The sequence below is a fragment of the Leucoraja erinacea genome, chromosome 1 (assembly GCF_028641065.1).
Source record: "Leucoraja erinacea ecotype New England chromosome 1, Leri_hhj_1, whole genome shotgun sequence".
Lineage (NCBI taxonomy): Eukaryota > Metazoa > Chordata > Chondrichthyes > Rajiformes > Rajidae > Leucoraja > Leucoraja erinaceus.
The window spans coordinates 4446042-4473469 of NC_073377.1; the positions used below are offsets into that span (position 1 = coordinate 4446042).

Here is a 27428-nt window from a genome sequence, read left to right on the forward strand (position 1 = left end):
ACTGTACATTACTGTGCAGAATGTCATAAATACTGCGCAGGAAGTAATTTCATATGCTGGTTTAAACTGATAGACGCAAAAAGTGGAGTAACTCAGCGGGTCAGTCAGCATCTGTCGAGAAAAGGAATAGGTGACCTTTCAGATCGAAAACTTAAGTCTGAAAAAGGTTCTCGACCTGAAATTTCACCTATCCCTTTTCTCCAGAGATGCTGCCTAACCCACTGAGTAACCCCAGCTTTTTGTGTCTAAGTCGTAAATACTGCTTCTGTTTCAGTCATATTTTGTAGTAACATTAAATAAGACTTTCATTTTTCAGCTTTTAACTTAGTTTCAGTTATTCTTATTGTTTGCCAAAATTTATGAATTTTAGTTGTTCAAAATCTTCTGTGAAGTGACATCAATTTTTAGTGTTTTCTATCACCATGGGTACAATATATTGAATACTTTGTGAACATCTGCAAGTGTTGCTATCAAAAATGAACTGCAGTGATTTTATATCAGTCATATCATATTCCTCCCACTATCATTCTCATCATTATAGAGTGTAAGCGGAATATTTATGTCTGCTTTATCAGGTATCTGAAGGCTTCAGCGAGGTTTTGTTTTTACGCAGTGTAGAACATGGAACAGGAACAGGCATTTCGGCCCACAATGTCTCTGACAAACATGATGCCAAGTTAAACTAATACTGTTTGCCTGCAGGTGATTTATATTCCCCTGCCTATCTGAAAGCCTATTAATCTAAGACTTAAACTTAAACTAAGTTGAAAACTTCAACTAAGAGAAGCAAGCTTTTCCCTTTTAAATCAAACAAGAGGACATGACTTCAATTAAGGGACAGAAGTTTAGGGGTAATATAGGGGGAACTTCTTTACCCATGAGCTCCCTTGGAATCATGTTCATTTAAAAATAATTGGATAGGCATGGGCAGGGCCAGTGCAGGCAGGTGGGCCTGCACAATTTGTTCGGCTTTTGAACGTTTCCCTCTTATATGGTTTAAAGCTTTGCAATCCTACCTCAGTCACCCTTGGAATCATTCCAGGCAGCCACTGCAGCCCGCACATCTCTTTTGAACGTTACCCTCTCATGTTAAAGCTTTGCCCTCTAGTCCTTGACATTTCCACACTGGGAAAAATGATCAGACTGTCTGTTCTATCGACAGTATGTCTTTCATAAATGTGGATATATTTCCATCAGGTCTCCCCTCAACCTCCGACTTTTCACAGAAGCATTCTGGTAAACCTTTTCTGCACCCTCTCCAAAGCCTTGCATTCTTCCCGTAATGGAACAATTACATGGTAAGCATGGTAACATGCTTGCAATGCATTGAAACTCATTTTTAATAATTTCTGACAAGTTCTTGCGGTGAAGCTGGTGTACTTCCAGCAGAATTCTTGTTGCAAGGGCTCAGTGCCAAGACAGCTCAACAAAGGGCTCCTTTGGTGGATTCTTCATGGTTCCTGATTAAACCATTGCTGTGATCAGAGGAGAAAGAAAAAGTAATCAAATAACATAAGGAAAAGTGAAGGTGATCATTCATGTGAAGAGAAACATTATAATTTTGGCATCCATTTATGGCCGTCTGCACTTGGCTTGAGAAGGTGGTGAATTTCCTTCTTCTTGAATTGTTGCAGGCTTTATGGTGATACCATGGATTCATGACCTGCATGCGTTTTGGGATTCTGGATTCAAAATCAGTGTTTATTCTCCACAATGAAGGAGAGATGGGCATTAAATATTCGCCCCATCAGCATGTCCAAATCCGGCGAAATAATTTAAGTAAACTCAGACCTAATTCATGTACCTCTGACCACTAGATGCAGCAGCTCAAAATTAAAATTAAAAACCAGCACATGTTGGAAATTTGACACAAAGAAGAGATGTTAAAAACACTCTTCCGGTCAAGCAGCAATTGTAGAAAAAGAATTAGATTAAAATTCCCTCAGGCCTTTCAGGCCGTGGACTTGCTAGCGCCTGCCGGGGGCTCCCACATCAAGACCCGGAGCAGGGCCTTACATCGCCCGGCGTGGCTTCAAATGGCCGCAGACTTGCTAGCGCCCGCCGGGGGCTTTGACTTGGACATCGGGAGCAGAATGGAGAGCAGGGGAGAGACAAGACTTTGCCTTCCATCACAGTGAGGAGGAGATTCACTGTGATGGATGTCTGTGTAAATTGTGTTGGTGTGTGTCGTGGTTCTTTTCTTGTATGGCCGCAGAAACCAAATTTCGTTTGAACCTCATGTGGGGTTCAAATGACAAATCAATGGTATTGTATTGTATTGTATTGTATTGTATTGCATTGATGACACTACAAGACAAAAAAATCAAAACTTCAAACAGCTATTGAGGAATGGGTGTGTGGGGAGGAGAGGAGAAGGGAGGGGGTGTCCCGTAGGTAGTTGTTATTTCAGGGTAACAGATACAGATCTTGCTTTTGGCATTTCACCTGTTGTTTTTCTGTTCAGTTAATTCACAGTTCTTGCAGAGATATTAGTTTTTGTACCTCTGTGAAATACTTATGGAGCTTTTGGTGATGTGAGGGATGAAGACCGCGGGGATCTTAGCTAACATAGGCATTGGTTTTATTCAGTCACAACATATCAGATAAATATATTAGCAAGCGGTGTTTTGCTGGATCTGTGGTAGAATACATCTCTGGAACTCTCTGCCACAGAGGGTAGTTGAGGCCAGTTCATTGGCTATATTTAAGAGGGAGTTAGATGTGGCCCTTGTGGCTAAGGGGATCAGGGGGTATGGAGAGAAGGCAGGTACGGGATACTGAGTTGGATGATCAGCCATGATCATATTGAATGGCGGTGCAGGCTCGAAGGGCCAAATGGCCTACTCCTGCACCTAATGTCTATGTTTCTATGTTTCTAATAGCTGAGGGAATTCCCTCAGGGATTCTACTCTTACCTCTCAATATGGGTGTGGACTATGTAAGCAGCATTTGTGCCACAGTTTCACTTGCCAACCGACACAATCTCCTCCGACCCACCCCAAACAACAACACGCAGGGTAAGGAAGGTGGAAAATTCCAAAAAATAATATTGTTGGGGAAAAAAATATTTTTATTTTTAGTTGCTAACCTAAAATGTAGGTTAGAATATGAGTTTAGAAGGATGAGGGGGTACCTCATTGAAACTTACCTAATAGTGTAAGTCCTGGATGAGGAGAGGATGTTTCCACTAGTAGGAGAGTCTAGGACCAGAAGCCATAGCCTCGATATAAAAGGACGTATCTTTAGAATGGAGACAAGGCAGGAATTTCTTCAGACAGTGGGTGGTGAATTTGTGGAATTCATTGCCACAGACAGCTGTGGAGGCCGTCAATGGATATATTTAAGGTGGAGATTGATAGATTCCTGATTTGTATGGGTGTCCGGGGTTATGGGGAGAAAGCAGGAAAATGGGGTTAGGAGGGAGAGATAAATCAGCCATGGCAGAGTAGACTTGATGGGCCGAATGGCCTAATTCTGCTCCTACAAGTTATTAATTTATGAATATCAGTTGCCGATGGCAATCCATATATTCAGAGCCATTGACTTCTTTGACCAGCAGGCAAAATTAATTTGTCCAACATTATCTATATATCTATATATATTACTAAAAGTCTGTTCTTGACCGGTTTTGGCCATCTGTGCTGCGATTTCCGAGAGAACGCCGCCACCTACCACCATCATTTTTGGTACCTTGCTCAGAGCCCCCCTCCGCCGCATGTGTGCCGAGGATTTTTTCCGTCGATTAAAAATGACAGAGATATTAATGTTTTTACAAAATTCCCCATTCTCTCTGCTGCCCCTGCTGGCGGCAGGGGGGAGGGACTATAAAATCAGGAAGTGGTGTGCCTCACTCACTCTTCAAGATGGAGGAAGGCAGAGAGTCACGTTTCTCTGAGCTGTGAATCACACTGAACACCTGTCTACTCAAATGTAAGTGCCCTTAGTGGTTCTAAAATCCTTGCAGAATGTGTCTATGGCTCTAAAGCTTGCACAAAAAGTGTCTATTGGTTCTAAAGCTTTAAAAAAATGTCTATTGGTTCTAAATCTTGCAAAAAAAGTGTCTATTGGTTCTAAAGCATGCAAAAAGTGTCTCTATTGGTTCTAAAGCTTGCAAAAATATGTAACTGTAAATGCACTTACTTCCTGTTTGCACTGTATATTGATTTTAGATAAAACACTACCACATACGGCTGTTATTTTTGGCCATCTTACTCAGTCCCCCTCCACTGAGCAGGTGCAGAGAATTCTTCCCATCAATGAAAAATTAAAGTGTTATTAGTTTAAAAAAAATGTTGAGTATCTCTCGCCTGTCAATCACTCCATGAAAGTCACACCTTTTCCGGTGGGGGCGTGAGGGGTTATAAAACCCGGAAATGTCGGTGTGGCTCAGTGTCAGCAAGTTGGAGGAGGGAGAGGTCACGACTCGCTGTCTTTAGTGGCTTTGCACCCTACTTCAAATGGTATGAAACTGCACTTGAATTTGGTGGCCTTGCACCCTGCTAGAAGTGGTAAGAAACTGCACTTGAATTTGGTGGCCTTATACCCTGCTTGAAATAGAATTTCAAGGATTAGCCGTGAGCCAACTACCAGCCCACCAGCCGTGAGTGAGTGAGTTGCCAGCACAACAGGCTTGATTGACTGAGACGCCAGCCCAAGAATCCATTTGGAGCACAATTTGCAGACTAGCCCTCTGGAAACCAGTCCCTTCATCCCATAACACCCATACTAGCGCTCCAGAAACCCCCCCCCCCCCCCCAACTGGCCACCAATATTAGAATTGGTGGAGAGGTGGAATATTGCGTTGGATGACCAGCCCTCCTGTGTGATGCTGGGACCCAATGGGTCCCACTTAGACTAGTTCTTAATAAATTTAGGTTCATGACCACGGTGCAAAAGAGTATACCATTTTTTTTTGCAGGACAGCTACATTAGTTTAAATGTCATTTTGCAGGACAGCTACATAAGTTTAAATGTCTCGGGTTCTTTTGCTTGTTGACCTACGTTTTAATTCATAGAGCTGCCCACCTGCTTTTTACAGTAATTTAGTATGATTCATTCCCATGTAAAGTTTGACAAATTGTAGAGAAATATTATTTATTTAAGGTTCTTTAAATATTATTCAGATTTCATATAACATCGCTTTTTAACCTTTCTTGTCAAATCTGAGTGTTTGTAATATGAAGCAAAAAACAAACTCTTGGAGGATTTCAATGGATTTAGTGGTGGCTGAAGCCGGAATGGAATTGTCAGGGTTCAGGGCGAGACCCTGCAGCAATGTTGTATCTTTTAGTTTAGTTTAGTTTGTAGATACAGAGCAAAAACAGGCCCTTCGACCCACTGAGTTCACTCCTCCTGTGATCCCCGTACATTAACACCATCCTACACACACTAGGGACAATTTACATTTCTACCAAGCCAATTACTCTCCAAACATCTATGTCTTTGGAGTGTAGGAGGAAACCAATCTCGGAGAAAACCCACGCTGGTCACAGGGAGACTAAGTACGGACTGATCATGGCTGATCATCCAACTCAGTATCCCATACCTGCCTTCTCTCCATACCCTTTGATCCCCCTAGCCACAAGGGCCACATCTAACTCCCTCTTAAATATAGCCAATGAACTGGCCTCGACTACCCTCTGCGGCAGAGAGTTCCAGAGATTCACCACTCTCTGTGTGAAAAAGGATCTTCTCATCTCGGTTTTAAAGGATTTCCCCCTTATCCTTAAGCTGTGACCCCTTGTCCTGGACTTCCCCAACATCGGGAGCAATCTTCCTGCATCTAGCCTGTCCAACCCCTTAAGAATTTTGTAAGTTTCTATAAGATCCCCTCTCAATCTCCTAAATTCTAGAGAGTATAAACCAAGTATATCCAGTCTTTCTTCATAAGACAGTCCTGACATCCCAGGAATCAATCTGGTGAATCTTCTCTGCACTCCCTCTATGGCAATAATGTCCTTCCTCAGATTTGGAGACCAAAACTGTACGCAATACTCCAGGTGTGGTCTCACCAAGACCCTGTACAACTGCAGTAGAACCTCCCTGCTCCTATACTCAAATCCTTTCGCTATGAAAGCTAACATACCATTCGCTTTTTCACTACCTGCTGCACCTGCATGCCTACTTTCAATGACTGGTGTACCATGACACCCAGGTCTCGCATCTCCCCTTTTCCTATGCCATTTAGATAATAGTCTGCTTTCCTGTTTTTGCCACCAAAATAGATAACCTCACATTTATATCAACATATGACAGTCCCGCCATTCTGGGAATTAACCTTGTAAACCTACGCTGTACTCCCTCAATAGCACAAATGTCCTTCCTCAAGTTTGGAGCGCAAAACTGCACACAATGCAGCGGCAGATTTTCATGTCTTTCAGGTAATTAGCACCCTAGCTGCTAAATGGATGTGAATGGTTGAAGGGGGTGTCTTCGAAACGCATGCGAGCTCACTCAGAGACCTTCAGAACTTCTTCACAGATATGGCCTCAAAACACAGTCTTTTGATGAATAAATGCTTTACTGCTGATAAAAAACAGTAAGATACATTCAAATTTCTTCCGACTCGTTACTACAATCTTCATCGAACTCCAGCTTATTACTTTAGACATTAGAAAGCTTCTTGTGTCTCTGCAACACTGGCATGATCTGGCTTGAGGCCCGCATGGCCCGCATAGTCGAAGTGTTAATCCTCCCCATCGTCTCTCCAAATTAATCTAAAAACTAAACTTCTGCGCAAGCATCTTGGCTCCAACGGGCAGTCTGAAATTTAATGGCACATGCCATCTTACATGACATGCAAAACAGGTCAAATGGCCACTGCACACAATACTCCAGGTGTGGTCTCACTAGGGTCCTGTACAAATGCAGGAGGACCTCTTTGCTCCTATACTCAACTGCTTTTGTTATGAAGGCCACCATGCCATTCGCTTTCTTCACTGCCTGCTGTATCTGCATGCTTACTTTCAGTGACTGATGAACAAGAATCCCCAGATCCCCTATTCCCAACTTGACACCATTGGGATAATAATCTGCCTTCCTGTTTTTGCCATCAAAGTGGATAGTTCACATTTATCCACATTAAACTGCATCTGCCCACTCACCCAACCTGTCCAAGTCACCCTGCATCCTCATAGCATCCTCCTCACAGTTCACACTGCCACCCAGCTTTGTGTCATCTGCAAATTTGCTAATGTTAGTCTTAATCCCTTCATCCAAATCATTAATATATACTGTAAATAGCTGCGGTCCAAGCACCGAGCCTTGCGGTACCCCACTAGTCACTGCCTGCCATTCTAAAAGGGACCACAAAGTTAATTCCTACTCTTTGTGTCCTGTCTGCCAACCAATTCTCCATCCATGTCAGCACCCTACCCCCAATACCATGTGCTCTAATTTTGCCCACTAATCTCTTATGTGGGACCTTATCAAATGCTTTCTGAAAGTCCATGTACACTACATTCACTGGCTCTCCCTTGTCCATTATGCTGGTTACATCCTCAAAAAATGCCAGAAGTTTAGTCAAGCATGATTTCCCCTTCTTAAATCTATGCTGACTTGGACCGATCCTGGAGCTGCTATCCAAGTGCCGCTATTTCATCTTTTATTATTGACTCCAGCATCTTCCCCACCACCGATGTCAGGCTAACTGGTCTATAATTCCCTGTTTTCTCTCTCCCGCCTTTCTTAAAATGTGGGATAACATTAGCTACCCTCCAACCCACAGGAACTGATCCTGAGTCTATAGAACATTGGAAAATGAACACCATTGCATCCACAATTTCTAGAACCACTTCCTTAAGTACCCTGGGATGCAGATCATCAGGCCCTGGGATTTATTAGCCTTCAGTCCCATCAGTCTACCCAACACCATTTCCTGCCTGTGGATTTCCTTCAGTTCCTCCGCCACTCCAGATCCTCTGGCCACTAGTACATCAGGAAGATTGTTTGTGATGGAATTGGGTCGGCATTCCCGTCAGTTCCATTCCCTATTCATTTCCCTGTAACTTATTTTTCCCTCACATCCTCAGGGACTCACCATGATACTATCCTTTAATCTACAGGAACTGATCCTGCATCTATAGAACATTGGAAAATGATCACAATTTCTAGAGCCACTTCCTTAAGTACCCTAGGATGCAGACCATCAGGCCCTAGGGATTTATCAGCCTTCAGTCCCATCAGTCTACCCAACACCATTTCCTGCCTAATATGAATTTCCATCAGTTCCTCCGTAACCCTATATCCTCCGGCCACCAGTACACCTGGGAGATTGTTTGTGAGTTCCCAAGTGAAGATGGATCCAAAGTACGTATTCAACTCATCTGCCATTTCTTTGTTCTCCATAATAAATCCACCCTTTTCAGTCTTCAAGGATCCAACTTTGGCCTTAACTAGTTTTTTTCCTCTTCACATACCTAAAGAAGCTTTTACTATCCTCCTTTATATTCATGGCTAGCTTACCTTCGTACCTCATCTTTCCTCACCGTATTGCCTTTTTAATTATCTTCTGTTGCTCTTTAAAAGTTACCCAATCCTCTAGCTTCCCGCTCATCTTGGATAGTTCTGGTCAAGACCCTCTTTCAGATTGATATTCAGACTGATAGACCAAACATGTCTGAAGAATGTTCGTGACCCGAAAAGTCACCTATCCATGTTTTCCGGGGATGTTACCTAACCGCTGAATTCCTCCAGCACTTTTGGGGCTTTCCTGAGTGTCCATGATTTTGGCTATATAATACAATCATTTAGTAGTCACATGAAAAGAATTGACAGCCCAGAGTCATTTCATAAGTTCAAATTCAAGTGAGTTTATTGGCATGTGTCCCTGTATAGGACAATGAAATTCTTGCTTTGCTTCAGCACACAGAGCATAGTAGGCATTTACTACAAAACCGATAAGTGTGTCCATATACCTGTACCATGATATAAATATATACACACATGACTAAATAAACTGATAAAGTGCAAATAGCAGATAATGGGTTATTAATAATCAGAGTTTTGTCCGAGCCAGGTTTAATAGCCTGATGGTTACACAAAAAAGCTGGAGAAACTCAGCGGGTGCAGCAGCATCTATGGAGCGAAGGAAATAGGCAACGTTTCGGGCCGAAACCCTTCTTCAGACGGATAGCCTGATAGCTGTGGGGAAGTAACTGTTCCTGAACCTGGTTGTTGCAGTCTTCAGGCTCCTGTACCTTCTACCTGAAGGTAGCAGGGAGATGAGTGTGTGGCCAGGATGGTGCGGGTCTTTGATGATACTGCCAGCCTTTTTGAAGCAGCGACTGCGATAAATCCCCTCAATGGAAGGAAGGTCAGAGCCGATGATGGACTGGGCAGTGTTTACTACTTTTTGTAGTCTTTTCCTCTCCATGGCGCTCAAATTGCCGAACCAAGCCACGATGCAACCGGTCAGCATGCTCTCTACTGTGCACCTGTAGAAGTTAGAGAGAGTCTTCCTTGACAATCCGACTCTCCGTAATCTTCTCAGGAAGTAGAGGCACTGATGAGCTTTCTTGATAATTGCATTAGTGTTCTCGGACCAGGAAAGATCTTCAGAGATGTGCACACCCAGGAATTTGAAGCTCTTGACCCTTTCAACCATCGACCCGTTGATATAAATGGGGCTGTGGGGCCCCCTCCTACTCCTTCCAAAGTCCACAATTAGTTCCTTGGTTTTGCTGGTGTTGAGGGCCAAGTTATTGTGCTGGCACCATATGGACAGTTGCTCGATCTCTCTTCTATACTCTGACTCATCCCCATCAGTGATACGCCCCACAACAGTGGTGTCATCAGTGAACTTGATGATGGAGTTCGCACTGTGACTGGCTACACAGTCATGAGCATAGAGTGAGTACAGCAGGGGGCTGAGCACGCAGCCTTGAGGTGCTCCCGTGCTGATTGTTATCGAGGCTGACACATTTCCACCAATACGAACATACGTTCTAGGAACAGAATTAGGCCATCAATTCTACTCCGTCATTCAATAATGGTTGATCTAACTTTCCCTCTCAACCCCATTCTCCTCTCTTCACTCCATAATCTTTGACACCCTAACTAATCAATAATCTGCCAATCTACACCTTAAAATATCCATTGTACACAAAAATGCTGGAGAAACTCAGCGGGTGCAAGAGCATCTATGGAGCGAAGGAAATAGGTAAAGTTTCGGGCCGAAACCCTTCTTCAGACCCTTATATCCATTAACGGCCTCCACAGTGGCCGGCGGCAATGAATTCCACAGTTTCACCACCCTCTGACTAAAGATTTAACGTGTTGTGTCCTGCCTGATCAAGGAAGATCTAACCTAATCCGACTTTCCAGCTCATAGTCAATACCCATTTAGGTGGCAGCAACTTCAAGTGCAAAGCGATATTCAAAATTATCAAGGGTATTTACACGGTGAATGAGGGAAAATTGTCAGCAACTAATGGGCAAAAGAGCCAGTGGGGAGATGAGTGGATTTTTTTTACACAATGCATTGTTGTGATTTGGAGTAATGACAGCAGTCATTTTGTAGAGCTGCAGAGTGCTGAAAGTACTGAATGAATGTGAAAAACACTGTTGAGTAAATGGAATAGATTAATAGGGACCTCAGCATGCAAAGGCAAAGAGCAGTAGGAGTATTCTCAATCGGTATTACAGGCCAATTTAGTTTAATTTTGAGATACTGCGAGGAAGCAGGCCCATTGGCCTACCGAGTCCGTACCGACCAGCCATCCCCGCACCTTAACACAACCCTACACTCACTGGGGACAATTTTACATTTACACCAAGCCAATTAACCTACAAACCTGTGCATCTTTGGAGTGTGAGAGGAAACTGAAGATTTTAGAGAAAACTCACGCAGGTCACGGGGAGAACGTACAAATTCCATACGGACAGCACCCGTAGTCAGGATTAAACCCAGATCTCTGGCACTGTTAACTAGTAGCTCTACTGCTACACCACTGTGCCACCCCTTGGATCCCAAATCAAAATCTTGCCTAATTATGTCCTCCCAAGATGTTACCTGACTCCACCACTTTGTGTTCTTTGCAAGATTCCAGCATCTGCAGCTCCTTGTGTCTCCAATTAGACACCAATTAGAGTTGTTTACAGAAGTTTTGAATATGAAATTGAACAGAACGTCAGAGAATGCAATGAAAGTAATGTATTTGGAACATTGCGGAAAGGTTAATTGATTTCTCAAAGAAAAAGCGTCGAAAAGTGTGGAATGTTTTTTTTTAATTATTACAACTGAATGCAGACTTTCCTTTCTTATTGATGAGAAATAATAGTTTTGCAGTATTAAATCAGAAATATTGAAATAATGAATTAAATGTTCTTGAGGTAATTGGGCTGGATATCTGAAGTGACCCCATGTCACTGGTTTCCAACAGAAAGCTTGGTCTGCTGGGAGGAATATGGTTGGTGTTTTCCATTGCTTACTGTAAAGATCTAAGGTAAATAGCTTCTAGCATGGTGGAGAAGGAGGTGAAATGGCAGCAATTGGTCCTGGGAAGTGGGCAAGCATTGTTCTGAAGTGATGAATAATGGTTTCCTGTGTTCACAGCCAAAGAAAATGGATCCTGGGTTGTGACCCATAAATAATTAATATAAAGATTGTTTCATCCAACAAGTGGTGGTTTTCTGGATTTCACCGCCTGAGCCACATGTAGTAGTACCTGGATGAGTACTTTTGTTTAGCTTAGAGATACAGTGAGGAAACATCCCTTTTGGCCCACGGAGTCCATTCTGACCAACGAACCCCGTGCACCAGCACTAGGCGACACTAGGGACAATTTACAATTTTACCAAAGCTAATTAACCTACAAACCTGTACATCTTTGGGGATGGGATAGTGCTGAAGATGTCCTGGTAGGGTTGCTCCTGGGCCTGGCCAAGCTGGCCATCCGCGGGTCACGGCACTAGGTGGAAGAGGGCTCTGCCCGATCCAGCTGCCTGCCGCTTTCCCAGCGTTATGTCTGCGCCCGGGTGGTACTAGAAAGTGACTACGGGGGATTTCTTGGACCGTTGGGCACTGATGGGGGTTGAATCTGAGGAAAGACATTCTTGCCATAGAGGGAGTGCAGAGAAGGTTCACCAGACTGATTCCTGGGATGGCAGGACTTTCATATGAAGAAAGACTGGATAAACTCACCTTGTACACGCTAGAATTTAGAAGATTGAGAGGGGATCTTATAGAAACTTACAAAATTCTTAAGGGGTTGGACAGGCTAGATGCAGGAAGATTATTCCTGATGTTGGGGAAGTCCAGAACTAGGGGTCACAGTTTAAGGATAAGAGGGAAGTCTTTTAGGACCAAGATGAGAAAATAATTTTTTACACCGAGAGTGGTGAATCTGTGGAATTCTCTGCCACAGAAGGTAGTTGAGGCCAGTTCATTGGCTATACTTAAGAGGGAGTTAGATGTGGCCCTTGTGGCTAATGGGATCAGGGGGTGTGGAGAGAAGGCAGGTATGGGATACTGAGTTGGATGATCAGCCACGATCATATTGAATGGCGGTGCAGGCTCGAAGGGCCGAATGGCCTACTCCTGCACCTAATTTCTATGTTTCTATGAATGTATCCTGGACAAGGATTGTAATATAGTTGTTTAGTCGTCTATTTGTTTTGTCGTACTATGGTGGTGGGTTCTGTTTTGTTTTATTGTGTTGTAAATACTATTTTAATATATAAAAAAAATAATAATAAAAAAAAACCTGTATATCTTTGGAGTGTGAGAGGAAACCGGAGCACCCAGAAGAAACACACGTGGTCACAGGGAGAACAAATAAACTCGATACTGACAGGACCCGTGCTCAGGATCAAACCTGGGTCTCTGACCCTGTAAGGCAGCAGCTCTGCCGCTGTGCCACCATGCAGCCATATCCTACAGGGCTGTGGACAAAAAGCTAGTATGTGGCCTTACACAGAAGCATTTTTGGCTGGCATGGCATAGCGCCTCCTGCTCTGCAAACGTCTATAATTTCAGTATAGATAATTACTATTCCATTACAGTTGCATCATAATTCATTTCTCAATTTAAATAATACTAAGGAGCAGGTAAGATCAATGTCGTGCATAGCCTGCACCAGGTATGTGACATGGGATAATTGTAATGACAATACCGCCGTTTATTATCTCGAGCTATCCTATTTAACATCATGCCCCATACCTCCATCTCTTCCTCGCCCTACAACTCCATAAACTCTATTGAAAGTCAAATCAACATTACCTGTAAAAATGTAGCATTAAAAGCTTTGTGAAGCCTGCAGTGGAAATAGTACAGGCGTATAGTATGTGCTATATGACTGACAGTGAGCCTGAATCTAGATCCTTATCCTCGCTTGTAGATGGTGCTGACAGCTGACTGCCACAGTGGCCATTTTGAGTTCTCGGTTACATTTCACCTTCCTTTCCCATTCCCACACTGTCATCGTCATCGGCCTTCTCCACTGCCAGCATGAGGGCAAATGCAAATTAGAAGAATGATAACTCGTAAGCAACCCAATGGTATGAACATTGAATTTTCCCGCTCAGATAATCCACTCCTGCCATGGTTCTTTCTCTCCCCTTCTGATCACCCAAGTTATTCCAACCCAATCGCCTCCCAGCCACACATCGTCACCCAGTTTTCTTCCTCTCCCCCAAATGGATCCACTTGCCTATCACCTACCTGCTTTGCCGGCTGTGTTTCCTAACTCCTTTCCCAAATGGTACCTTCTGCCCATCACATCTCCCTTGTCTGTTTCCACTTGAATGAATGAATGAATGATTGAATGCATGAATGAATGAATGACTGAATGATACTTATCATTGACCTTCCTTATCAGATTCCAGTATCTGAAGCCACTGGTGTCTCACCATCATTTTCCAACCCCTGTTTTTATCTCCACACCCTCTTATCCCCCACCTGGCTCCATCTGCCTTCTTTTTTTTAAATCTCACATTACCTGCCCCTAGCGATTACCGAGCAGCCACTGTCTCCCAACTCCACCCCTCCGTCTCCCTTACTTGGCTCCATCTGCCCATCATCCCAATCCTCACCTTAGTTCCACCGATTACCTACCTGCCTCTACCTCATTCCTCCCCACCACCGCTTCATATTGGATATCTTCCTCTATACTCTATGTCTGAATTTAGGGTCTTGACCCAAAATGTAAATGATCACATTTTAGCAGAATGATGCCTGGATTAGCAAGTATAATAGGGCAGCTTGGTGGCGTAGCGGTAGAGCTACTGCCTTACAGCTCCAGAGACCCAGCTTTAATCCTGACTATGGGTGCTGGCTGCACAGAGTTTGTACGCTCCCCTTGTGACCTGCGTGGGTTTACTCTGAGAACTTTGGTTTCCTTCCATATTGCAAAGATGTGCAGGTTTGTAGGTTAATTGGCTTGATATGAATGTCCCTAGTGTGTGTAGGGTAGTGTTAGTGTGCGGGGATGACTGGCTGGTGCGGACTCAGTTGGCGGAAGGGCCTGTTTCCGCACTGTATCTCTAAAATAAACAAAAAATTAACTACAGGGGGAGGTTGAACATATTTGTAGTGTTTTCTCCGGAGGTTGCTGGGTGATTTGATAGAAATATATACAATTATGAGAGGCATAGATAGAGTAGACAATTAGAACCCTTTTCCCCAGAATAGAAAAATCAAATACTAGAGGGTACAGCTTAAAGGTGAGAGGGGCAAAGTTAAAGAGAGTCCATGACTCTCTGAAGAAGGGTCTCGACCCAAAACGTCTCCTATTCCATTTCTCCAGAGATGCTGCCTGACCCGCTGAGTTATTCCAGGTTTTTGTGTCTATCAGTTTAAAGGAGATGTGCGGGGCATGTTGTTTTACACAAACGGTGGTGAGAATCTGGAACATGCTGGTACATGGATGGTGGTTGATGCAGATACGATAGTGGCACATAAGAGATTTATAGATTGGCTTATGGATATGCAGGAAATGGAAGGCTGTGGATTGCATGCAAGTGTTTAAGAGCTTGTCTTGGCATCATATTCAGCACATTGTGGACTGAATGGCCTGTTTTTGTGCTGGACATGTTCTATGTCATTCCACCGATGCTGCCTGACCCATCGAGTTCCTCCAGCAGTTTGTTTTTTTTGCACCAGGAAGGGGGAGTATGGGGTCATCCAACTGCAGTCATTATCGAGATGAGAGGGCCAAGAATTTTCAGATTATATTTTGGAACAGGCACAGGTGCTGGCAGATTGGAGCCAAAATTTAAACCTGAGACTCGTGGCTGTACATTGTGCCATGAGTGAAGATATATACGGAGGAGACTTGTGCTTAAGATAACATTGTTTGGCTTTCATGAAACAAGACATTTTTGAGTTTCTAAAGAAGGTGCTGCACGTGCAGATTTTTATGCTTAGATTGCACCTTCTTGTATAAACATTTATTCTGCATTTCCATCCCTCCTCTCTGAAGAAGAATTGTGTGTGTTTTCACCTCCCACTATGCAGTCTATCTGAGACTGGTAACTCACTATGTGGGCGGAATCGTAGGCAGAAAACATGGCTGCTTCCCACTTTGCTGCACAGTGTGTGGGCACATCAACGTGTTGAGCCATGGAGGAATGCCACCATGATAATCTGTAACTCAAACTGGCACAATTCAGAAATCCATAGCATAATCCTCTGGAGTGCTTAAGTGCATGTGAGAGTCAGGTAAAATGTACGTATTTACCAGCCTAGTTAATGGGTTGAGGTAGAAAGGAAATTCAGTGGTAAAGACGAATTATAGTTATGTCATGTACTTTTTGTTCTTAAAGTCAATGCTTTGCGTACTTGTGTGCAGAACCAAATGTGGCAGCTGCCAAGCGATACTGAAATCCTCTTCATATTAAATGGATTCTAAATTGCACGTTATCATGAAGCCTCACTATAATGTTGTGTGACCCTTAACACAAGCTTTCTGTGTTGTTCCCTTCAAAGCAATTAAAAATAGAGCTCTTGCCACCAATGCCATGTGAAAGAGTTTTCAGAAAAAAGAAGACATAATTTGAGTAATTTCATTCATCGACTTTTACCAGAAAAAAATCTTGAAGCAGTTCTCGTTGTAATAAACTATTGAGATTAGAATTTGAATGATTATGTCACAATACATTCACAAGATGTAAACATTTGAAGTACATTTTTAGTATTATGCATGTTTATGTATGAATTAAAAGGAACCAAATTATATTTTTGATTTTTTTTTTTAGAGGTTTTATTGGGAACATTTAATAGAATCAATTTCTTCCTGTTCCCAATTCACTGCCATCTGGCACATAGTGAAGCGAGAAAGATGAGAATTTAGCAGAAGGAGTGAAGTTCCTCGACAGGATTTTAGATTTAAAAACATTTGATTAAAAGCTGAACAAAAACATTCACACCTAGCTGCTCTCCAGCTAAGTATAACCAGAGTTGGCAGCTTTGACTCAGTGAGAGGATCTCACATCTGAGTAAGCAGGTTCATGCTCCACTTCAGTGAGTTGGACATGGAATTAGGTTCAGTGGTGTCAGTTGTGTGGGCACTGCTGGTGTCTCTCAAGGACAAAAGTGGCATCGACTGTGCACTTTTGTAAAGCTGTTATCACTGGAATCTGATAACTGCCAACTCTAAGGACAGAGCAGGTGGACAATCACATGACCCGTGACTGCCAAGCTGAGTGTGGCGATTAACCTTTCGGCATCGGGCTCCTTCCAGTCAGAACACGGAGGTGTAAATGCATTCTATTTCACATTATCTACCCAAAGCACTTGAATCTATGTTGTTAATAGGAACTGAATGTTAGACCATAAGACCAGGAGCAGTATGAGGCCATTCGACTCATCGAGTCTGACATTCGATCATAGCTGATCTAATTTTCCCTTTCAATGCCATCCTCCTGCCTTCTCCCCGTAATCTTTGACCCGCTTACTAATCAAGAACATATCAATCCCTGACATAAAAATATCCAATGACTTGGCCTCCGCAGCCGTCGGTGACAATGAATTCTACAGATTCACCACCCTCTGGCTGAGGAGTGGCTTTTTTACACTTTGGTGGGTGTATGGAACATACTGCCAGAGGAGATAGTTGAGGCAGGGACTATCCCAACGTTTTTAAGAAACAGTTAGACAGGTGCGTGGATAGGACAGATTTGGAGGGTTATGGGCCGCATGCAGGCAGGCGGGACTAGTGTAGTTGGGATATGTGTGGGCAAGTTGGGCCGAAGGGCCTGATTCCACGCTGTTTCACTCTATGACTGTATCTGGGCGATATGGGAAAATATGACCCAGCCAAATGCACACATTACACAGGCCATGATCAAGGGAGATGTCTATTTAAAGAGAAACAATTATTTTTCATTCTCTTTTGTGAAGGAGCACCACACAGTGAACATGAGGGTTAGTTAGAACTGGAGACTTCCGATAGTGAGGGATATCATATGCTGGAAATGAATGGGATTCCATGCCCTCAATGCTGAAATGGCAAGAGCTCTATTTTTCATTGGTTTGTAGGTAACAACACAGAGAAATATTGTGAAGGGTCACACAAAATTAGCGTGAAGCTTCTATTTGGGAAGATATGATCCAGCTAAATGAACGTGCATAATGCATCATGCAGGTCAATGTCAGTTAATGTACAATCATCAGCCCTTCATTCTGCTGATGCTTACTTTATATACTGTGGCACACCAATAGCTTGACATTTGGATGATAAGCTGTTGATGTTGGTTATGTCCTCTGCTCCACTGTGGTGGTGGGCCTGATCTCAGACAACAACGAGAAGGCCTACCGGGAGGAGGTGGCTGATCTGGCACTCTGGTGTCAGGACAACAGCCTCCTCTTGAACATCAAAAAAACGAAGGAGCTGATCATGGACTTTAGGAGAGCACATCATCTGAGGACGTACACTCCATTGAGGATAAGTGGGGATCCTGTGGATAGGGTGAACTGTTTTAAATATCTGGGAGTCCACATCTCCGAGGATATGACATGGGCATCACACGCCTCAGCACTCGTGAGTAAGGGAAGGCAGTGCCTTTACCACCTCAGGCAATTGAGGAAATTCAGAGTGTCTCCGAGGATCCTTCAGTGCTTCTATGCAGCGGCGGTGGAAAGCATCTTGTCCGGGAACATTACCATCTGGTTTGGGAATTGCTCTGCCAAGGACAAGAAGGCTCTGCAGAGAGTAGTGCATTCGGCCGAACGCACTATGGGAACTTCACTTGCCCCCCTGCAGGAACTATACATCAGGAGATGCAACTCCAGAGCCAACAATGTCATGAGAGACGCCTTTCTGTTGGTTGGTTAGTGTAGTAAGACCTGAGTGATCTCCTGGACAAGTGTCGATCGCCTGGATTGGGGTCGGAGAGGAATTTCCCGGATTTTTTTCCCGAATTGGACCTGTTTTTTGCCTCCCCCAGGCAAACGGTTCTTGGGGTTGCCATGGGTGAGAACAGAGAGGGGGAGGGTCGTGTCTTGTGTTCTTCCCAGAGTCCATTGTGGGACTGTTTAACGCCTATCTCACCAGGGACTAACTCTTTACTGAAACGTTCCAGCTGCTTTTCCTTCCATTATTTACTTATGTAAAGGTATATGTATGTTATGATTATGTTTATAGTTTGTTTGGTTGTTTGGTTCTTTGTTTTTTTGCACAAATGTCCGCGAGCATTGCCACTTTCATTTCACTGCAGATCTCGTATGTGTATGTGACAAATAAACCTAACGACTTGACTTGACTTGACTTGACTTGCTCACAGGATCCTCACACAGGAAACAGCATGTGTGTATGCAGGGCAGGTGTTTTACATGGAGCGTTACAGAGTCATACAGCATGGAAACAGGCCCTTCGCCCCAACTTGTCCAAGACGCCCCATCTAATCAAGTCCCATCTCGAGTGTCAAGAGTGTTTAATTGAAAATAGAACAACTAAATTCTTACAGCAACGTACCTATGTTTGGCCCATATCTCTCTCAACTAAGAAAGTGGTGGGTGCCTGGAAAGTGCTGCTCAAACACTTGGTGATAAAAACAGACAGTATTTAAGAGGATTCTGGATAGGTATGTGGATATGCAGGGAATGGAAGGACGTGGATCCCCACCCAAGGTTTCCGTGCGGTTCCCGGAGGTTTGAGGTGGATGCAGGTAGTGGAAGCAGGTAGGGAGACTGGCAAAAAACCTCCAGGAACCGCACGGAAACCTTGGGTGGGGCGCAAAGTCTCCAGAGGTTTCCGTTCAGGTCTCCTAAGTGGGACAGGGGCATAACCTGGTATCATGTTCGGCACAGACATCGTGGGCTGAAGGGCCTTTTCCTGAGTTCAAAGTAGGAACTTCCATTTAACAGGACCATTCACGCTATCCAAATAATTGATTTGTTGCTCTGACACTAACAAATACATCGCCCGTCATAGAGTTTAAGGCTTGAAAGTACCAGAAGCCAAAAGGGAGTTCAGAATAACATGAGGCAACTCCAGCAAGGCTGGGGCAGGGAGGTCATTGCTGATCTGTATGGAAGAACATTGTTCCTGTGTCGGTGCACATGACTATTAAACACTCTTGACTCTTGTTTTTAAAACTATTACTATATTTAAATGAAATACTGCAGACCTGCAGGGCCGGTGAGCTAAAATAAATCTGGGAACTATGGTCTCTGGTGTTGATCATATGACAGAAGTTACAGCCCTCCTTTGGGGAAGGAAGAAATATTCCATCCATGCTTATTGTGAGAGAGAGGATGTAAGGGCGAGGCTGTGGCAGGGTAGAAATGAACATGGGCCAACTTTGAAAGAATAACGAGGAAAGCACGCTCATGATCAGAATGTGATAGAGAACACTGTGCCCATAATCAGAATGGGATTAACAATGACGACACTTGTCCACGTGAACCAGGGCACCAGATGTCAATCAGAATCGTGGAGATAAGGAGAGCGTGGACAAGGGGTGACTGTAGGAAGATGAGGAAGGCCAACATAGTTTGGGAGGGAAAGGAAATGACAGAGAAATTACCACAGAAGAGGGAAGAGTTCACAGAAGTAATGATTGGAGGAAGGGAGGAGATATGGGTATTGTGATTAGTGTAGGTCATGAGAGAGGATGGAGAGATTGCAGTAGGTATGGAGGGAGAGAAGACTGACCCAGTGACTGTAATTGAAGGGGTGGCGAGCGATTGGAAAAGAGTGAATCAGAGAGAACACGGCAATAATTGGGTCTGATAGAAATAGAAAAATAAAGCAGTGGGATTGTGATCCGGTTCGGAGCGGAAGAGGATATAGGGGCTGCATTCAGACGAGTAGGGAAGGAGGATTTTGAAGTTGCTACAATGCTTTCATTTATTCAATATAGCTGAGAGGCTTTCTCATTTGACATGTGAATTTAACAGATTTTTTTTCATTGTCATGGGTTTTGATCCATAGGGAAATTATATTTCCATTTGGCAGGAGATTTAAGTGGATTCAAGGATACAATTTTAATATTGTAAATAAATGCAGATTGGATTTCTCTACTGGAGAATTCTTGGTACGCTTTATTATTCAGTTAAGGCCTCCCAACAAGACTGGCATTTAGTGTTCATGTCTATCTGGCATTAAAAGCTATGGAATACTTTGCTATGTCTTTTACTTTAGAGTCACAGTCATAGAGTCATACAGAACGGAAATGGTCATTTGGCCCAACTTGTCCATGCTGATCAAAATTACCACATCTAACTTAGTTCCATTTGGACCATAACCCTCTAAATATTTCTTATCCATGTAACTGCCCAATTGTTTTTTAAAAGCTGTTATAATATCTGGCAAAACTACTTTCTTTGGCAGCAGGTGGCGCCACAAGGGCTGCCTCGCCAACAGTCTGTCTCTTCCTTTTCCTTCTTTATAGTTGTTTAGTATGTGTTAAATGTTTCTTTTAGTGTCCTTTAGCTTGTTTTTATGTGAGGGGTGAGGGGGGGGGGAGGCGGGGGTTAGGGGAAACTTTTTTGAATCTCTTACCTTCACGGAGATGCAACCGTTTTCCGTATCGTATCTCTGTCCGCGTTGTGGCCTAATATCGTGGTGTTCATGCCTTCACAGTGATGTGATGGACGTGGGGTCTGGACCAATCGCTGACAACTCCCGCCCCCTGGCAACGTATTTGTCCGTTATTGGACATTTCTGTTGAGCGGCAGTCGGTCCTTTGGCCTGTAGGCGACGCCGCCTTTCGGGTAGGTGGCGCTTTGACAGAGGCCATTCGGTAAGTTTGCTTTTACGCGACGCAGCTTTTCGGTTCGTTGGCTTTTAGGCGTCCCGCCCTTTCGGTTAGTTTACTTTTAGGCATCCCATTATTTCGGTTTGTAGGCGTTTCGTCTTCAGACTTTCGTTTTTTTGCCGTTTTGGCCTAGTTTCCATTTGGTTCTTTGGCTTCGACTTCTTTGCTTCAGCCACTCGTCCGTCGGAGCCACGTCCTCACATGGATGGTTCGACTGCCCCGACCGCGGGAGAATAAAGAGGAAGAAGATTAGACTTTATTGCTTTCCATCACAGTGAGGAATGCGGGGAATCCGCTGTGGTAGATGTTTATGTTAGCTTTTATGTAGTTGTGTGTCTTGTTGCCTTCTTTAGTATGACTGTATGGTAATCGAGTTTCACTGTACCGTAATTGGTATACATGACAATAAATGGACCTGTGAACCTTTGAACCTTTCATTCAATATGCCCACCACCCTCTGTGTGAAATAGTTGCCCCTCAGTTTCTTATTCATTCTTGCCCCTTTCACCTTAAACCTACAGGATGTCCTCTGGTCTTGATGTACCCAGGTAAAAGACTTGTGTATTCACCCTATCAATTCCCCTCATCATTTTATACACCTCTATGAGATCACCCCTCAGCCTCCAGCGCTCCAACTAATAAAGTCCTCGCCTGCCTAATCTTTCCCTTTAGCTCAGGCCCTCGAGTTCTGGCAACATTCTCGTAAATATCTGGATTATTTTCAGCTTAATAACCTTCTTCCCATGACCAAAGGCTGACCAAAACTGCACACTGTTTTCCAAATGTGGCCTCACCATCGTCTTGTATGACTGCTTGTACAACTGTTCAGGAGACAATTGCTCTTAAGGGAAATCTGTGAAGCACAGTGTGCTGCAGTAATGGAGAAAGGGCAGTTTTGGTTTATTTAAACAAACAACTTGCCAAGGCACAACAGCATGCTGGCATAATCTGCCTTGCATGAGTAAATTATACCGTGGATCTGGCCTGACTTTATCAAAACACCCAATTTTCACTATGAAATTTAAATTAAACTTCTAAAAACGTATTATAATCTCATCCAACATCTATCATGCTCATGTCCCTATAGTTGTATTTCCTGATACATTGAGTTTGTTTGTTTCATGTAATATAGTATTAGAAAATACATTTGTATGTGTGCACATATTTTGTCATCTAGCCATAACAAATAGATTTAGACACAATGTAGACACAAATAATTCATTTGAATTACCCGGATCATACATTTATGGAAGTCTACAACACAACCTCATAACATGTGTTTAAGAAGGAACTGCAGATGCTGGAAAATTGAAGGTACACAAAAATGCTGGAGAAACTCAGCAGGTGCAGCAGCATCAATGGAGCGAAGGAAATAGGCAACATTTCAGGCCGAAAAGTTGCCTATTTCCTTCGCTCCATAGATGCTGCTGCACCCGCTGAGTTTCTCCAGCATTTTTGTGTACCCTCATAAGTTTTCATAGTTGGCTCTTATAAACATTGTCACACATAGTTCCAGGCACCAGTCACTGGCTTTTGGTTACTTCTTGCTCATGTAAACTACCGTAGCTTTTTATTGATAACTTTTGAACATGTTGTTTATTGATCAACAAACGAAGCTCAGTGCCTATCGGTTTTCTCATAAATTATTACTAAACACTAATCCCTGTACATAATCCCTATACTCTTGTGTCCTGAACACTTATTGTACTCTACTTTACATTATCTAACTAAAGGACTTGAATCTCTGTTGTTATGGGAAAATGAATGATCCTGGGGCGGTACATATGGCGCAGTGGTAGAGCCATTGCCTTCTGGTGCCAGAGACCCGGGTTTGATCCTGACAACGGGTGCTGTCTGTATGGAGTGTGTACATTTTCCCCTGCATGGGTTTTCTCCGTGCACTTCGGTTTCCACACACACTCCAAAGACGTACAAGATTGTAGGTGAATTGGCTTCGGTAAAATTGTAAATTGTCCCTCGTGTGTGTGGGATTGTGATAGTGTGTGGGGATCGCTGGTTACCGTGGACTATTTGCATTGTATCTCTAAACTAAAACCAATATTATATATTTTTCTGCACTTTATTTTGTCAATTTCAGGTTTACACTTGTGTTTAAGAAGGAACTGCAGATGTTGGCATAAACCAAAGATAGACAAGCAAAGCTGGAGTAACTCAGCTCAGCGGGACAGGCAGCATAGAAACATAGAAATATAGAAAATAGGTGCAGGAGGAGGCCATTTGGCCTTTCGACTCATCTCATTTGGCTCATCTTTGGGCAGAAGGAATGGGTGACGTTTTGAGTCTGAAGAAGGGTCTCGACCCGAAAAGTCATCCATTCCTTCTCTCCAGAGATGCTGCCTGTCCCGCTGAGTCACTCCAGCTTTTTGTGTCTATCTTCGGGTTACACTTGTGTTTATTGTACAGTAATAAATTTGCTTCAAACTACCATTTTAGTTCTAACGCATGTTGGGACATTGTGTGGTTATGAATGATACTGTATCAATGTCAATTCTATCAATCTTACCGAGCGCATCAATGCCTTTGGGCAGTCCAGACTTCTGTACCTTCAAGCTGTCCAATTCTTAATAACTCAGGGCAGGCTTTGCAGTACTTTAAGACAGAGCAGACTTGCTACTTTTGACAATGATAGTCATGATTTAATTCCCTTCAGTTTCTCTCATGCAATATAGTACATTCTGTCCTTGTCAATCTTTTTAACTTCACAGTTTGTTGGTTGTATTTGGCGAAGGAAGCGATGAACAATGTTAAAAAATGGTGACATATCCACCATGAAGTAGAGTAAGTGCATTCTGTTTATGCTTCATAGTCAGGAGGAAGACATTTTGGCTTTTTTAATTGGTTGAGCCCAAATGAAGCTGGTTGGAAGTTAAGAGAAACCTGGAGCCAGTAAATTCTTGACTTGTGTCACATTATTTTGATGCAGGAGCCTCTCGCTTCAATAAAATAAAATGAATATGTAATGGAGATATGCAATGAAAGAGACTATTATTTGCAAATTGACCATTTGGGAAATTTGAGCCATTTGGGACAACTTCAAACTCGCTCTGCCATCGGCAGATTGATGATTTTGGAAAGGAATTTCCTTAACATGCCAAATCTATTTTAATTACGTTGCACAAATACCTAATTTCTACTATATTTTGTGACCATGGAAGGATTAAACTCAATGGTTTGTTGGGACACAATCATGCATGATTGTAGAGTCAATACCCAACAATTTGAAGTATTGTGCACAGTTTTGGTCACCCAACTATAGGAAGGATATCATTAAACGGGAAAGAGGAGATTTACAAGGATGTTGCTGGATCTGAAAGGTTTGAGTAATAACAAGAGGCTGGATAGGCTGCTTCTTTTTCCCTGGAGTGTACGAGGCTGAGAAGTGACCTTATTCAGGTTTATAAAATCATGAGGGGCATAGATAATGTGAGCAGCTTACAATTCTTTTCCCAAGATAAGGAAGTCTAAAACTGGAGGGCATAGGTTTAAGGTGAGGAGGGAAAAGACATAAAAAGGACATGAAGGCAACATTTTCAGACAGTGGATATATAGAATGAGTCGCGAGATAAAATGGTAAACGCCGTTCCAAATACACCATTTAAAAGACATATGAATCGCTACTTAGATGGAAAAGGATTGGAATAAAAGGATGTACCTTTAGAAATGAGATGAGGAAGAATGTATTGAGTCAGAGAGTTGTTTATCTGTGGAATTCATTGCCACAAATGGCTGTGGAGGCCAAGCCATTGGGTAATTTTAAAGTGAAGATTGTCAGATTCTTGACTAGTAAGGGTGTCAAAGGTTATGGGGATGGGGTTTGAGAGGAAGAGATAGATTTGCCATGATTGAAGGGTGGAGTAGACTCGATGGGCTGAATGGCCTATTTCTGCTCATAAGACTTATGATCTTATGAACTTACAGAGGGATGTATACCAGGTGCAGGCAAATGGGACAAGCTTGCTCTGCATGGACAAAAGTTAGGCGAAAGGGCCTGTTTCCATGCTGTTTACGTAGTACCTGTACCTGTATTTTTTATAAAGTGGAGGTAACTTTGGATGGTAAAGTGGAGGCAACATTGTCTAAACAATATTCTTGGAAATCAACTATTATCTAATGAAATGTCAGACATTCAGAGGGCCGTGTGGCCAACTAATTCTTAACATTTCTGCTTTGTTTAGCAGGTTAATTGAGCTTTAATAGTGGCTGGAATGTTTAGTTGTCTGGAAGGCATAAAAACCACTACACCATATCTGTCCGGATTAACCAGCATTTTACTCACAAAGGCCAATTAAATGGAATTGCTCGCACCTGATCACCATTTTGATGCATGGTTATACATTTTTATCAGTGATAAACAAAAGAGAAAAACCTCTAATTAGAGGTGGCATCACACACTGTAACACGTAAGATGTACTGTTAAGATAAAGAATGACCCTGCACCCAATACAGGTCGTAAACATCAGTATGTGTATGAAGGAACTGCAGACGCTGGTTTACACCAAAGATAGACACAAAAATGCTGGAGTAACTCAGCGGGTCAGGCAGCATCTCTGGAGTGAAGAACGGATCAAGACATTTCTTCAGTAAAAATCAGTATAGATATACATGTGTATTTAGTTTATATTCCATCATCTATTCAAATCCTTGGATATATTTGCAAATTTCTGTTCTCTTCATTAAAGAGTATTAACAACATTATCTGACATTATGTCCCCTTTAAATAAAAGCTGCAGATTTAATTTGGCTTGAGTCATGGATATTTCACTTTGCTGGGTAACACTTTTATTGAAGTGTACAATAGTGTGACAGTCTCGACATTTAAGTCTTCCTCCTCTGGCTGCAGTCTAGCAGGAAATATATGGTTTGTATAAATAGATTTGGAATGACACGGACCAGTTACCTTTGGGACTTAGGAGGCAGAGAGTGAGAGGCAAAGCTGACCATCATTCTGGTTTGTAGTTAAATAAAAAAAAATACCTGCCTGGAGATCTGGACTAACTGGAAATAGTGTTTACTGTGCACAGCGAGAGGCAGTGCTGGCAGTACGGGCTTTGGATGCAGCTGCCTTCCTCCAAGATGCAACTAAGCCACAATAGCTTTCAGAAAAAAACTCAGATGTCAACATTTTTAGCACTTGCAGTTTGTTTACATAGAAAATTTCATTGGACTGTTCAGGCTCTCGGTAATATGTTCACTAAATAAACAACCATTGTTATTTTTGTTTAAGGAATATTAATATTTGCAATATTTTCTGGTCCCATTCAGTGGCATATATTACCAAAAGGAAACAGTTGCCATTTGCCTGACTAATCGGGACACGGTGACAAACATGGAATTTAATTTCTTAAAATAACGTTAACACTGTTAAAGTATGATAAGATATTAGCAAAGGAACTAGAGATGACATGAAAAATAATATTTAAAAACCTCTTATACAGTCCTTTCGGTCAAAAAAAACTTAATTCAGTGGTGAGAGCTGAATAACATTTTTAAATGATTGACCAGGGGTATATAGGGTGTTTAAACAGTATAAACACCGTCGCATACAGTGACACAGTGGCACAGTTGGTAGGTCTGCTGCCTCACAGTGCCAGAGACTGTGTTCAATCCTCACCTGGTGTGCAGTTCGTGTGGATTCTGCACGTTCTCGCTGTGACCGTGTGGGTTTCCTCTGGATGTTCTGGTTTCCCCCACATCCCAGAGACATACGGGTTTGAAGGCTCATTGACCTTGATAAATTGTGCCTAGTTTGTAAGGAGCGGAAGAGGAAGTGGATAACATGGAATTAGCGTGTGAACAGGAGCTGGATGGTCAGAGTCGACTCAGTGGGCCAAAGGGCCTTTTACTATTTTGTATTTCTAAACTGAACTAATATCCATGCTATGTATCTTGTATAAATTAATGAACCTCTTTCTAATTATATAAAATATATTGTTGGAAGGATGAACGTACAAACTCTGAACAAATAGCACCCGTAGCCAGGATCGAACCTGGGTCTCTGGTGCTTTAAGGCGGCAACTCCACCACTGCACCCCTGTGCTGCCCTCAATACAAATACAAATATGTTATATTTCAAATTTGACTGTTAACATCAATCTTTTCTCTGCAGAGATGTTTCCCGTAATATACAGTAGATAGATTAGATAAGGATCAAGAGTCTTTTTCAGCCTTTGTAGAATTTAAACAAACTCAATCTAGAGAGAAGTTTATGT

The 27428-nt window shown here is 42.8% G+C and overlaps 1 protein-coding gene across 2 annotated transcripts in view; it reads left to right on the plus strand.

Annotated features, from left to right (window-relative positions):
* ctnna2 (catenin (cadherin-associated protein), alpha 2) overlaps nucleotides 1–27428 on the plus strand; it is a 1403856-nt gene that overhangs the window by 552918 nt on the left and 823510 nt on the right. The gene's annotated exons all lie outside the window — the stretch shown is intronic.